This window comes from Gekko japonicus, unplaced genomic scaffold (assembly GCF_001447785.1).
Source record: "Gekko japonicus isolate JY-2015 unplaced genomic scaffold, Gekko_japonicus_V1.1 scaffold2044, whole genome shotgun sequence".
Classification (NCBI taxonomy): domain Eukaryota; kingdom Metazoa; phylum Chordata; class Lepidosauria; order Squamata; family Gekkonidae; genus Gekko; species Gekko japonicus.
In genome coordinates, this window is record NW_015167597.1 from 222,109 (window position 1) to 233,567 (window position 11,459).

General features: G+C 41.4%; 1 protein-coding gene across 2 annotated transcripts in view; it reads left to right on the forward strand.

Annotated features, from left to right (window-relative positions):
* Positions 1-251: 251 nt before the first annotated feature.
* FBXL4 (F-box and leucine-rich repeat protein 4) overlaps positions 252-11,459 on the forward strand; it is a 102,232-nt gene continuing 91,024 nt past the window's right edge. For both annotated transcript variants that reach the window (XM_015413984.1, XM_015413985.1), the window contains exon 1: positions 252-452. The gene's annotated coding sequence lies outside the window, so the exon portion shown is untranslated. The remainder of the gene's footprint in view (positions 453-11,459) is intronic.

Sequence of the window (11,459 nt, forward strand, 5' to 3'; positions counted from 1 at the left end):
ACGTTATTAAAGCCGAGGGAATACAACGCACACGCAAGCCTTCCAGTTCTCTATTGTTGTACGATTTTTATTTTTGGATTTTGCCTCATAATCCAGGTATTGTCAAACGCTGATTCCAGCAACAGTGTTACAGTAACATGCTCTTTCCCCCAAACCTTCTTCCTGTCCAGAATTTCGCGCCCTCTCCAAGCACCGCCTCAGTCCTACAGCGACCTCACGCACGGTTGACGTTATAAGCTCCACCTCTTACTCTGGGGAGGGGTTGGATTGAACTATTTTCGCCCTCTTTCGTACGCTGTCCGCCCCCTTCGTGTTCCAGCGACTGTGTTGTCCCCCCCCACCCTCTTTGCCGAGTGGGGTGCTGCAGCTCAGTGCACATCGCGGCGGCGCTTTGAAGTGATGTAGCGCGTGCGGCTTGATGTCAGCGCGAGGCCTCAGCTTGCTCCGCCCGGGTACAGTGACTTCTCTTAGCTTGCAGTAGGGAAGAAAGGCGGGAGGAAGGGCCGTACGCGCGCGCGAGAGAGAGAAACTGAGCAACTGCCGTGTTCGCTGCTGACAGTTGAGCATTTGAGTGTTTGTGTGTGTGCACGCGCGCGCGCTCTCCTGCTCTGACACCGCAGCCGCACTTGTCAACGCCTTTGCTTGTCGGGAGCCTCCCCCTCAAAAGATTCTGTGTGCCTGTTGATGATGGCTGCTTAGTGGGCCCTGCAGGCCCACACCCAGTACCGTTGCTTTCTGGCCAGGAGGGGGGTCACTTGCCCTCCCAAGTGTGCGAATAACGGGATTATTCAGCCTACTCCAAGGAACAGAGCAGCCCAGAACCGTTTGACTGCCCCTCTTCTCCGGCCGGAAAGCTGCCGATCTGACCCCGCCCCCCCGTAAAAGTCTCGTGGTCCTTGATAAAGCATACCATTAAAGGCGAGGTTCTCTTCTCCCCCCCCCCCCCCCCCTCCCACCAATCTTCAAAAATAAACGCATTTTAGTCTTCCCATACTTCAAGGAGCTCAGGATTCTGTCCATGGTTTTATTTATTCCTTAAAAACTTTTATTAGCTTTCTTTCTATCGTGTGGCACTCAAGATACAAATAAAACCCGTTGTAAAACAAATAAGACAATAGCTTAAAATCTCAATTATGACTGCCAATAAATAAAACTAAATTAGTCAAATACCATCCTAAATACAACTGGCTCTCTCTTCCTCCCATTTTCTCACAACAGCCTTGTGAGGTAGTTTAGGCTGAGTGATTGCCCCAGAGTTGCACAGTCACATTTACGGCTGACTGGGGATTTGAACTTAAGCCTCCCCAGTACTAGTCTAACACTGGCCACTACACACTACCTCTCTAATTATTATTCTGCTATCCAGCCAAAAATTGGCTTCCAGAGTACCTCTCAGTAATCAAAAGGCTATATAGATGACAATTAAAATTCCATTAACATTGCCCCTAGGTTAGGGATTCCCTGCTTGCAGCCCCTGCTCTCCCTCTGTTAAAAATCAGGAGGGACTCTCAGCTGAGTTGCAGGTGTTACATTATGCCTTTGTGTGAACATTATTTGTTGTCAGATATTGAAAAGTCTGATTATTGATGTGCTTTTAAGTAATGATTACAGTTTTTTGATAGGCTGTGCTTTCTGGTATTGGGGAAATTTGTAAATCCCATCTGGTTATGCCTTCTCCTTGCTAATGGTTAACTACTGTAGTATATTAAACTCTTCCATCCTACTCCAATTCTACAAAGATGGGAATTAACATGTCTTCTTCCACTCTTCACTTCGGTATTCTGGATTATTTTATCTAATTAGCTACCATTTGTGATAGTTTACAATCCCTGACACAAGTAAATTCTCCTAATGTAAATTAGACTCTCTTATCATATATGTATAACAATAATATTGTGTAATAAAATTCTATCGGCTTGGAATAATAAATTGTGATTTCATTAGTTTGGGATAATTGACACAGTCCTTTTTCTGGTTACTCACAATCACTGATGCCATTAGGTTTGGAAATACATTTTAAAAAGCCAATCTTTTATTATTATTCAACCACTCTGATTTTGAGAACAGAATGGTTATTTAAACATATGATTAATAATTTCAATTGGATAATTAAATCTAAAGTTGTCATTTTTATATACCCTAAGGAATGGCCTATTAAAATGCATAGGAGCTGTCATTAAAAGAACAGATCAGGTAGGAACTCTATTTGCATTAAGTGATCTTGAGTGTGCATTAGTGAGACAACATGAGGCTCTCAAGTTCCCTTACTCTAACTGACCTTAGTACAGTTCCCAAATAATATTACTTACCAGACTCCTAACACTTTCTAAGGGACCAGTGCTTATTTAACATTTTATTTACCCTGAATTTTGTCAAGCAGAACAAATCTGCTATGTCACATTGCTTTGGTGAATATTGAACCTTATCTGTATTCTTTTGCAGAAGGCTAGTCTGATTCCTATTCCCTCCGTAGGGAAGTACTTTATCCTGGGTTTTCACTGGGGGTTTATTCTTTGTCCTAAAAAGTGCTCTGCGATTTGGGGAGATTTAATGATCATTGCAGTTTTTTAGGACATCGAGCTTTGGGTCAGTCCTTAATTTTTGTGGTGGTGGCCATGCTGCTTGTTGCTGGTTGGTTTAATTTTGTGTTGTTAATTTTTTTAATTTTTAGTTTAAATATTGTTTATTGTTTTAAATAATTAATCTAAGTTGCCTTGACTGCTTTTAAGTAGAAGGGTGGGGTATAAATATTTTTTAAAAGTAAATAAGGTGGAAGAACAGAAAACAGATGGTAGCATCTTTTATGCAAACTGTTTAGCAATTTAAAACTATTTTATAAAGAGAGTTGTTGTTGCATGCAGCACTTGCTTTTCTCACTGGACATAAAGTTGACAGTAATTTTTTCAACACTTGTTTTAAATGACCTTATGGTTAGATTTTAATAAAGCTAAATTTGGATCTTCATAATTTTAATATTATATTTATATTCTTTATTGAGATTTCAGTTTTTGCACATCCTTCCAATAATATACAGGGTTTTTAAAAAATTAAAATGAAGAGGTGAGTGAATTTGTGTGAAAGAGAGGTAAATCTACTATTAAATAGACTTTTGGGGAAGCTGTAGTTATGCAAACCCTCCCATGTGATGGGGTAATAAGTTCAGATTGAATGCAAGGAATGAGAGCATGCCCATGGAAGGAAGTGAAGAGGACAATGATATTAAAGCAGTCAGAGAAAGATAATTTCAACAGTTACTTTGTACGGCAATAGATAAGAAAGAGATTATTAAAGTCTGGAGGTTGCATGAGTGAGATGGTAGTGCATGTGTGAGGAACAATTGTGCAGAGATGGAAGACAAAAATGTATTTTGGGTTGTTGTAATAGAAGAACTGAGAGGATATTAAAGTAAAGGTAAAGGTTCCCTTGCTCGAAAGCCAGTCGAATCCGACTCTAGGGTTGCGGTGCTCATCTCTGTTTCAAAGCCGAAGAGCCAGCGAGCCAGCGCTGTCCGAAGACATTTCCGTGGTCATGTGGCTGGCATAGCTAAACACCAAGGCGCACGGAACGCTGTTACCTTCCCACTGAAGTGGTACCTATTTATCTGCTTGCAATTTCTTGCTTTCGAACTGCTAGGTTGGCAGGAGCTGGAACTAGAGACGGGAGCTCACTCCGTCATGCGGCACACTCGGGTCTCGAACTGCTGTACTACCAACCTTCCACAGCCTGCAGTTCAGTGTCTTAACCCCTTGAGCCACCACAGCTCCTTTGTGACTGGCTAAAATAGTGTGAATTTAGTATAGTTTAGTTTAGACAGGAAGTAATTAGAGGAAACAATTTATTTTTACAAATTTGTCAACCAATTCATTTTTCCTGTTTATTTAGACAGAAACATAGTTGACCAAGTTCTTCTAAATCAGTCTATCAAAGAAGGACCAGCTTTCCCTCCAAAAAACACAATGTACATTTTAGCAGTAAATAGATTCATTACTAATTCTAAATTTGGAGAAGCAGATTATGACAACAATAAACATCTGATTATTCACTGATTCCTTTGAGCTTGGATTTTCGTTAAGATTTAGCAGTACTTTCCAATGAGCAGGGTTTTGTGAAATCTTCTTGGTCTGTGGGACGAATAAGACATTTGAATGATTGTGCTTTAGCTTGCTTTTGGACTGAAGTACTAGTTCTCTACTTGTAAAGACAATCCCCACAGAAAAATAGTATTTTAAAGATATGTAGCACAAATCTGTACCCCTTGTGCTCCCGGGGTCGAATATGGAACACACATTCGGAGTCCAGTGAATTAGATGATTAGCTGTTTATTGCAAGAAACAGAAAATACAGGGCTGGATACCTTAGCACCCAGCAATGCCAAGCTGTATTCTGCAATAGCCAGGAAGGGCAGAAGGCCTTGTACCCCAAATGACATCACTATAGTTTATTCATTGAGAAATCCCTAATTGGTACCAGACAGGTAACATCATTAAAGCATCATTTGACTTAACACGTCTCTATTGGCAAGCTCCTATCTGGATCCGAATTACAAGCCTTCATGTTTTCTTATCTGGTCACGGAAGACTTTTGGGAACACTGAGGTCTTCTTTTGGCATCATTCCTGGCTTATTTGCTTCAGCCTGGAGCTAGGGAGTTTTCTGATAAGGCACATGAAACTTAGCTCTGGGCAGACTCAGTGGGGCCAGATGCTCTTACAAAAGGAGATATTGTTTTGGAAAGACTTTGAGCCCTTTTGTCGCATAACTCCCACTGCTTGGTGTCCTTGCAACCACCAGATACACATTCCATTCTATTGCATTTGCAGAGGCCTCTAATAATACTTTTGCTTAATAGAACGTCTTATACAGGAAAATACAATTATAAAATATATGTGTTTTACTATAGCTTTCTTCCATCTGGGCTGAATACCAAAATCTGAATATACTATGATTAAACTCTTACGAAGGCACAGTGACAGCTGTCAATATATATGTCAAAGAAAATATCAAAAAAATCACATTCAGAAATCACATCCACTAGGTCCCTTGTCCTACATATATTATCAATTTATCTAATTTTCAGCACGGCCCTTTCTGTGAATATTTAAATTTGGACATTGGGGCCATGAAGAGACACATATTTATACAAATCTGAGGAAAAACCCCAGGTTTGCAGAAAATCTGAAATCTAAAAATAATAAAAAATTGGGTGGTTAAAATGCTCTAAGAAGCAGTGCCTGTACTTTTTAAAAATGAATGCCCTTTGCAGTGGGCATTGTGGAGGTTGCTAAGCAACCACAGTAATATTGCCAGCTTTTAAGCCTTGGTTTCTATTAGTAAAAGGCAGGGGGCAGGGCCCTTTCCAAGCCTGTTTTGGCCATTGAGGGAGGACTCATTGGGGCCAGGCATGGCAGCAAAAACTGGCACACGCTGCCGCTCATTACTGTTTAACTACTGTACAAAAGCCAGAGTGGTGTATTGGCTGGAGTTTCCAACTATGATCTGGGAGACCCAGTTTTGAACCCCACTATCCCATGTAAGCTCACTGGGTGATCTAGGGCCAGTAATACACTCCCAGGCTAACCTACCTCACGGTTGTTGTGAGGATAAAATGGTGGTCAGGAGAATGATGCAAGCTGCTTTGGGTCCCCATTAGGGAGAATGGCGGAATATAAATGAAGGTAAGAAATATAGCTGAAAATGGGGACAGATAAAAGAGCCAATAAAGTTGACTGGTGGATAGGAAGGAGAGAAGAAAGCAAGGAAAGGGAGCAGCTATGGGGGCTGCCAGAAGGATAGAAAAAGGAAGAAGTGTAGGAAGGGATACAGGGGAAAATAAAATGCCCCTTGCAACTCCTTGCAGGCCCCCCTCTTTTTGTTCTGTTAGATGGCGCTAGTCTAGTGCGGTAGCTAAAAAATCATCTATGAACTAGGGGTCCCTTGCCAATCAGATTGGCACTGAAAGTTCTGCTCTTGGAATAATTCCTGGACATGAGGGGGCTGATTTGTATTGGAACCAAGGCACATGGGGAGATGAAACTTAAGCCACAATATGAACCATTCCCCTGACCTGAAATGGCCAGGAGGAGGGAGTGTGCTATTTTCTTCATTGGGGAAACATATGCAGCTGATCAGTGCATGTATTTTCCTCAGTAGGGCAAATAGTCCCTCCCCCGGTTGTTTCAGGTCTGGAAAATGGCAGGGGGGGGTTTAAGTCCCCTCCCTGCACATACCACAGTCCCATCGTAATTTGGCTTCTATATGCCTGGGCATTGAGTTCCAAGTACAGGTCTTGCAACACATGTTCGATAGCCAGGACCCAGATAGGACTCAACAAAAAAAGTAACATGTAATTAGCCCTTCAGCTGTGAAATCATTTGGTGACCTTACTTATGGAACCTACTTTTCTGAGTCTGTCTCCCTGCCCCAAATCTGCACTATGGGGATAATATTACAGGACTGACAACTTCCCAAGGAAAACTAGTTTTGGATAGGATGCTGTTAATTTTTTTTTCTGCTTTGTATTTCCAAAGCCAATGAGAAAAACTAAATTGTAAATATATAGCTGGGAAAATTTCTGCAAGTTAGTAATAATTTTCTAGTGACACAGTCTGAATTTAAATATGATAAAATCACACATCTGGCAGTTCCTGACATCATAGGTAGTGGCATCCAGAGTTCTCTTCATAGTCCATTATGGAGGTAGAAGAGTGGCCTGGATGAGCACTATCCATGGCAATAAGATTTGAGAACAGGTCCTTTCACAGAGTTTTGACACACCACAACAGAGAACAGAAAACCTTTATTCGGCATAACATAGATAAATCAAACAAAGGAAAAAGTTAAAGGGTGGGTACAAGGAACAACATCAACCAATATTCCCAATATCTCAAAATACAAGGCAATCCTAGCGTGGTTTACAAGGTTTACAGAATATTACTCTTGACTTCCATACATGGGTCAGAAATTCTGCAACAGATAGCGTTATTGCTGGGCTCTTGTCTGCTAGAAAGAAATTTAAATCCCTATCCAGAAAGTCTCTCTGGGAAGGGAGAAGAGGGTGAATCAAAATATTGTGCATAACGGAATATTTAGGACAACGAAAAAGAATATGGGTGACAGAATCAGGTTCCCCAAAATTACAGTTGCAAAGTCTATCCTTATACGGAACACCCCTGTATCTACCTGAGACCACTACTGAAGGGAAAAGGTTAAACCTTGCAAACATAAAGACCCTCCTAAAAACTGGGATTGTCAAATTGGCGATATACGGTACCATGGATGACACACCACAAAAAGTGGCCTGTCAGCTAACCAGATTGCTATTTAATTTAACACTTCAACTAGAAATAATTATGTGAATTATTTTAAAACCTTGAGCATTTAGTCAGACCTGTTGGATGATGAAGTGGGCTGTTATTGATGGATCTTGGTTTGGTGTCTGAACAAAATGTGAACAAGAGCCAATAAATCTGCACAAAAATTATGTGCTACCCCCCTTTCATTCTTCCCTCATGGAAAAATGTACATGGTGGGAAACCTGGACAGTCAAAAAGAGAACCACCTATTTCCTTTTCTATGTACCTTTTCTACTAGTGCACACCTAAGTACAATTACATTTTAATTAGCCCATTTCAGTGGACTTAGAAGAGTGTAACTCTTTTGCGTAGAAATATAAACATCATTCAAGTCCAGTGTATGGCATGTACTGCAGTAAAATAGCAATGCCTGTTGCACAGATATCTGCTGCGTGATGCATCTATTTTAAGAGGTATGTAGTCATCCTTTTTGCAGACCAACAGGCTATACTACCTTTGCTCCTTTTCATTGGACTCTGAAAGTAAACAGCTAAAAGCATAGACAAGAAGATTAATTTGGCGGTATTTTTAACAAGTGTGTGTAGAAATGTCTCTCTCAAGGTAATTCTGAGATTATTAAAGCAATATGATAATGGAAAATTCAAAATAATTTTATAAATTTTCAATGTACTATTTTTCATTATTTAATTAAAATTCAGCTTAATTAATAAAAGAGGGGAGAACCTTAATATGTGTGTCAGTTTTGCTACATGATTTCTCAGAATAGAAATTATGCTTTAAATAGATATTTTAATGTGTGTTAAATTTTTAAAGTTCATTGCTCCCACTGATTATGCTAATATAACAGTATGTTAATATTTTTGGGTAGTGGCAAAGTACATTCATATTATACATTATGGAGTGCAAATTTTTGTAAACATTGCTCAATTATTTTTTGGTTAAAATATTTTTAGATTGAAAACAATTCTTCCAATTTTATCTTATTTTCAAGAAAATGTTACCACATAAAAACCCATCCCTTGCCTTGAACCTAATAACAATAAAATAATAATTTATATATGTGTGTGTATGCACACACACACACTATTTATAGTACATAGTATCTATACTATTTATAGTAATATAGTATACACTATTTCAAGACTATGAAGTATTTCACAACTTCTATGTTTTGATGTTTGCATCTCATGATTAAAGTAAGAGCCTGACCTTATGCCTTTCATCAGCCTCATGCTTAAACCCTTTGCAAAGAATATATATTATGGACTTCAGTACTGTTTTATGAAATTATTTTACTTAATGGTGAATGTATATCACTGCAGCTCAGAAGCTGTAATATGTAACTTTAGAAAAATGCTTTGGGATCTTTAGTTATATTTCCAAACTTGTAGGTACATTTTGCAAGATTACACATGTTCGTATCCTTTGCAATTAATGAGTGTTAATGATTTTCAGGATCAGAAGAAGTCTTGAGAGTGCTTTCAGAGATGTATCTTTGCAACTGTCACTAGAAAGAAATTTGCCTACAGTATTATGCAGAGTTGTGAATGAAATGCTTTCAGCTTAGCTAAATGATATCTAAATGACTTTGGCACCTTGCTCTCACATTTGAAGAGGTTGGCTAAGCATAGTAAAACAACATTCCTGTGGTTAGACTGTTTGATCAAGCTGACTCACAAAGCTTGTGTCTGAACATGTGGAAAATGACACAGAGCAGGCACTACATTTGTCTCTTGTGGACATGTCCTAAGTCTTTGGGGGTAGAACATATAACCATAACTATGTACATCAAGCCTTTTTATAATCTTAGAATAACCTTATGTCCACAGAGTGGTCGAGTTCCTGAGCTATTGAGAGGTAATCTGTTACAGTGTATAGCAATGGGTTATGGGCAGATATGCTGATAAACGACTTTCATGACCTTAGTGAAAATCCTTGGAGATATTATAGACGTCATTTTGAAACCATAATGGTAAAATTGACACAAATATTTCATGGGCTGTTGATGAACTGGTACAGTAATTACGGTAAACTACTGAACTATGTTGTCAACAGCACAGGTAACAGAGATCATCTGTTTCTACAACAGTCTGTCATCTGTGGGGGTATATTTGGGCAACTATGGTCCCGTTCACACTAGGCGATTTGGGCCGGGAGCGGGACAGTTCGGGGGCGGATCAAACCGGCGCGATCACACCACAACATCTGGGAAGCGTCTTGCTTCCGTCCCCGAACTGGCCCTTCCCCGCACAAATCCGCCTCAAGTTGAAACCACCTACCTTGGTGGTTCAACTGGAAGCCGCGCTGCTAGCCGGGCGTTTGATCGCCGGTGCGTCCTTGCGCCGGCACAACCCCGGCCCAGAGCCGAACTGCGCATGCTCCGACATGCGCAGTTCGGCCGGCTCCCGGTTAGGGCCATGTTTTCTCCCCGGCATTTGATGAGTCACAAGCTCTGGCACAGCTGTTCCTAAAAGAGCAGTTTGTGTCAGAGTTCTCTCAGCCCCACCCACCTCACAGGGTGTCTGTTGGGGGGAGGGGAAGGGAAAGGAGTTTGTAAGCCGCTCTGAGACTCCATGTGAAAAGCGGGGTCCAATCTCTTATTCTTCTTCCATCATTGCAAGGCACATGTTGCTAATTCAAAAGGCTTTTCTGCCAGTGGGACCTGTCTTGTGTTGTTAGAACATGCCTTGCAGTGACTGAACATACCTCTCTCAGCTAAGTGTAAATACAACCCAGTATGCTTAATCATACCAGATTGGGTAAGTTTTGAAGACATTGAAAAAGGCTAAGGATAGCTTCTACTTCATGTTCTTTAAGAAGTATGTATATGGATTTAAAAATATTGTTCTTTATTTCTGTACTAGGGGAAGAAATACAACGAGCTCTAGAAAGAAGCTCCAGATGAGTGTCCTGGCTGTGGCTGGTGGGTTGGCAGAGGGAAGGGGAAAATAGAGGGAGGCAAGCCATGTTTCTTTCCTTCTGCTTAGCTATAAGGCAGGGCTGTCTCAAGTCCTTTTGCTGCCCCAAGTGGGTAGTATAGGAGGACAGCCTCATGGTAACAGGTATGGTTCCCTCCACCTCTGACTTATTTTTTTTGGGGGGAGGGGGGTGTTGTGCAGTGGCAGCTAAGGTAGAAAAGCACCTCCTCTTGTGCCATGTTTTCTGGGTTTCAAGGGTCTTGTCAGGTTCAATAGCAAGTAAATCTCCACACACGTTTCCAGGGAAGCGTTATGCTTTATTAGACTACAAGTCTGTTACCATGTCCACAAGATTATTGTTAGGAATGACCATGGGGCAGAAACATCCCTACATATAGCAGGATGAGGCAAATGGCTAAGCAAATGAAATCCGAGCACGTGGGCGGGAATTCTCTTGGCAGGAGGTTACATAATAAGCAGGAGAGTCTCAGAGCCCCATGAGAGGCAAGCCCTCCCCCCGTCACAAGGTCAGACAGATAACTCAGTCTGGCAGCACTGGTTCTCACGGTCTCCCTATCGCTGTTTACGGCAAGTGGCAGAGCAGCGAGCAAGCTATGAGGCATGCGCAGTAGCACCAGGATCAGAGAAGGGAACAAGCAAAACATGGCAGCTAGCTGACAGGTCTGGAAAGTGGTTCCATAGCCAATTACACGTCTGCCAACTCTGGGTTGGGAAATACCTGTAGATTTGAGGGGTAGAAACTGGGGAGGGCAGGGTTTGGGGTGTGGAGGGACCTCAACAGGGCATAATTCCATAGAGTCTACTGCGCAAAGCAGCCATTGTCTCCAGGAGAACTGATCTTGGTTATCTGGACATCAGTTTTAATAGCTGGAGATCTCCAAGTGTGTCCTGGAGGTTGGTTTATGTTAATTTGGGACTATGCAATGGCAGTTAAAGTAGAAAAGCACCTCCCCCTATGCCATGTTTTCTGGGTTCCAACAGTCTGGAAAGTGGTACCATAGACGATTACACGGTTGCCAACTCTGGGTTGGGAAATACCTGTAGATTTGAGGGGTAGAGCCTGGGGAGGGCAGGGTTTGGTGTGCGGAGGGACTTCAGCAGGGTATAATGCCATAGAGTCCACTGCCCAAAGCAGCCATTGTCTCCAGGAGAACTGATCTTGGTCATCTGGAGATCACTTGTAATAGCTGGAAAATTTTCTGTAGGGA